Source organism: Charadrius vociferus, unplaced genomic scaffold (genome assembly GCF_000708025.1).
Source record: "Charadrius vociferus isolate BGI_N301 unplaced genomic scaffold, ASM70802v2 scaffold163, whole genome shotgun sequence".
Classification (NCBI taxonomy): domain Eukaryota; kingdom Metazoa; phylum Chordata; class Aves; order Charadriiformes; family Charadriidae; genus Charadrius; species Charadrius vociferus.
In genome coordinates this window covers 3,436,521-3,439,562 of record NW_009648332.1, presented here as the reverse complement: position 1 = coordinate 3,439,562, position 3,042 = coordinate 3,436,521, and positions in this window count along the sequence as shown.

The window sequence follows — 3,042 nt, the reverse complement described above, 5'->3', positions numbered from 1 at the left end:
GAACCGCGCCCGCAGCGGCCGGGGGGGGGAAGGGGGGGGGACACTGGATAAAAAGGTGGTTTTCCCCATCTTCCTACTTCTCTCAAAAGGAGGAAAAGCGTTTTTCGCAGGTTTCTGAGCCGACAGATCGTGATCTGCACAGCGGCCCTCGCTCAAGCTTAGTACTCCAGCACTGTAAGATGCAATTGCATTATATACCACATATAAATCTGTTGTTTGGTTGGGTTTTTTTAAATGATGCAAATCTAGCTGTAATTGATGCTTTTTAAGTCTGCCTCCTACAACCTGATGCCGTACGCCTACCCCTTTAGCACTGATGTTGAACACACACACGCATTCGGACACCAGTTTGCTAATTATTCCAACATGTTTTGCTCAGCTCTTTGTATGGGCGTCGCGGCTACCTAAGGTCACAGATACATCAAGCGCCTTTCCTATTAGTTAATAAAACTACACGATGACATCTTTGAATCAAGTTGTTTTGCCGTTTTTAGGAAACACAGTTCTTTATTGTCTTTCTCTTCCGTCCGTGAGAGTTTTACGCGAGTTTTCCAGACCCTGCGAGCTCCCAGCTGCTGGGCTGGCACCGGGGAAAGCTGCCGGGGGGGGACACACGACCCAGCCCGACCGCCCACCGCGGCCCCGGGGTCCGTCCGAGGGGAGAGCCAGGGGCGTACGAAAAGTTAAACTGTACCTGCAGGAGGAACGATGTTCCCAAGAAAAATACTCCTGGGAATTGTTTAAAGCCTGTTTGCTGCTGGGGAGCGTGGGCTGGGGGGCGCCTGGGGCGGGTGTCTGGCGGCGGCGGGGGCGTGCGGGGTCTCCAGGCGGGCTGAGGCCACACTGAAACGTCCCTTTGCCATGCAAAGCCAGGGTGTCAGAGAAGCTGAATATTATATTTTTATCGTGTTCCTGCTCTAGTTTATGTTGGCAGGGTTTGCCGAGAGGTTTTTATTGCCCGCTGACGTTGGCTTAACAATTGGAGCGCCCCACCACCGAGCAGAGGGATGATAAAGTAATTGCCCTCACACCTGCCCTTTTTTTTTATTTCCCCAGTTTGATGTTACAGACAGTTCTGTGCTCGGTACGAGGTATGGTGCAATGCCAGGGACAGCCTATGCTAAATTACAAACAAATCCACCCACACATTACTAGAGAGTAACTATAATAAAGGCTGAAAAGCGAGTTTTAGCAATTGGATCAAAGCCAATTAATTCCTGGCACGAATCGAAGCTATAGGTATGTTGTCAAGATTAGTTACACGGCGTTCACATCTATTACAGTCATATTTTAAATAATGATATCTATAATAGATCAAAACAGGAAGGATTTGATCCTGAACGTGAAGAAAAGGTGAAAAGCTGCACGTGCCCCATGTCGCAGGAAGTTCACGTTCAAGTCACAGCGAAAGTTTCTATTCTGCTTCTCACAACCCCTCATTCTCAGCCACTCAAGGTGGCTTTTTTCCCTCCAGCGAGTGTCACACAAATTAGGGAGCCGGGGTGACAGTCACTTATTTTACTCCTTGCAGTGCCCAGTGATATCTCCTTCCAGAAAGTGGTTTGGCTGCTGATTTTGGAGCCGATTGGGGCGACTTTTTTTTTCTGTTTTAGGAGCAGTATCTTCATAATTCTTGAGAAGAAATGATCACTATTAGCGTGCTGATTTCTGCAAAGTTTTTTTACAGACCCGCAAGGTGAAGGAGGTTTGATGGCATTTTCTGGCCCGGCAGCTCTACTTGCAGGAGGCCTGCAGCACCCCGGCTACGCTATACTTAATTATTTTTATGTGGCGCAATTAGCAGAGGATGGGGGCTTTATTCTGAACTGTAAAACAAAACAAAACTAAGCAAAAAAATAATGGGGGACTGTTGTAAGACTTGCGGGTCTAATTCTGCGGTATGTTAGCAACAGGTAAGACCACCAAAGCCTGTGGATTTTAGTCACAAGATAAGTCATTTACAAGCCGCCTGACTGAATATTCGAATTTTTGCATATAAATTCCTTCCTTATGCAGAAAAACGAATATATTGGAGTACATGAATGTTATTTGTATACATACATTTCTAGAGTTAACTTTGAGGGAAATTACCATTTGTGTTTTTGTTTAGAAAACTGTTAGCACTATCGCTTCTGGTCGAGAATTATCATAATGAGGCCCTCAAAAATACGCTTTTTTTTTTTCCCCCCCTTTTCCTTCTTCGGTGGGAGCGTGAGTGGGGGTCAGCTGAGAATTGGAGCTTTCCTTGCTCCGTGGGTAGGCAGTTTGTTACTCGTCACCTTCATATTTTCACCAACAAGTGTGTGAGGGGGGGGATCAGTGCAGGAAAACGTAACTGCGAAGCCCGAAGCCCCCGGAGCTGAGAGGAGACTCAGATGCAGAAGTCACAGCGGCTCCCGGGTGGCAGTTTCGTCCCCGGTGCCGCAGCTCGGGCCCCCGCCGCCCCCCGCCCCCGCCCGGCTGCTGCCCGCGGCGGGTTTCCCGGGAGGAGCCGGTGCCACTGCCGGGCAGGTTCCCCCGCTCACCCACCTTCCCGCGCCGCCTCACGCCTGTTTACATTCAAATTCGCTTTCTCGGAGCGTCCCCGCAGACAACAGACGGGCGGGATCGCCTCCGCCACCGGTGTGTGCTTATCGGGGAGCCGTGACATTGCGTCTTACCTCTCGGAGGGTTCGCTTTGGCACACGGCAGCCTTCCCGGGCTCCCTGAAACTTAAAGCAATCCGGCCATTAAAGCAGTTTTAAGACATTAAATGCTGTTAGGCAGAAGGGCAATGAAATCTCCGTACTGTAGCGCCTGCACTTCTTCGCCCTCCGGAGGACCGGCGAAGCCCTCACGTCCCCCCGGTGGCGGGGTGCGTCTCCCCCTCAAAATGGCACTTTCGAATCAATCAAAGGACACCAGGAACGCGGAAAGCGAGGAGTGCTGCCGTGGCCGGTCGCCTCCCACCGTTAAGACAACTTGACATTGACCCTTCAGCCTTGACCTTGTCCTTAGCGAGAGGAGCCCGCCTCGCTGCCGGGCTGGACCCCCGGCCCCGGA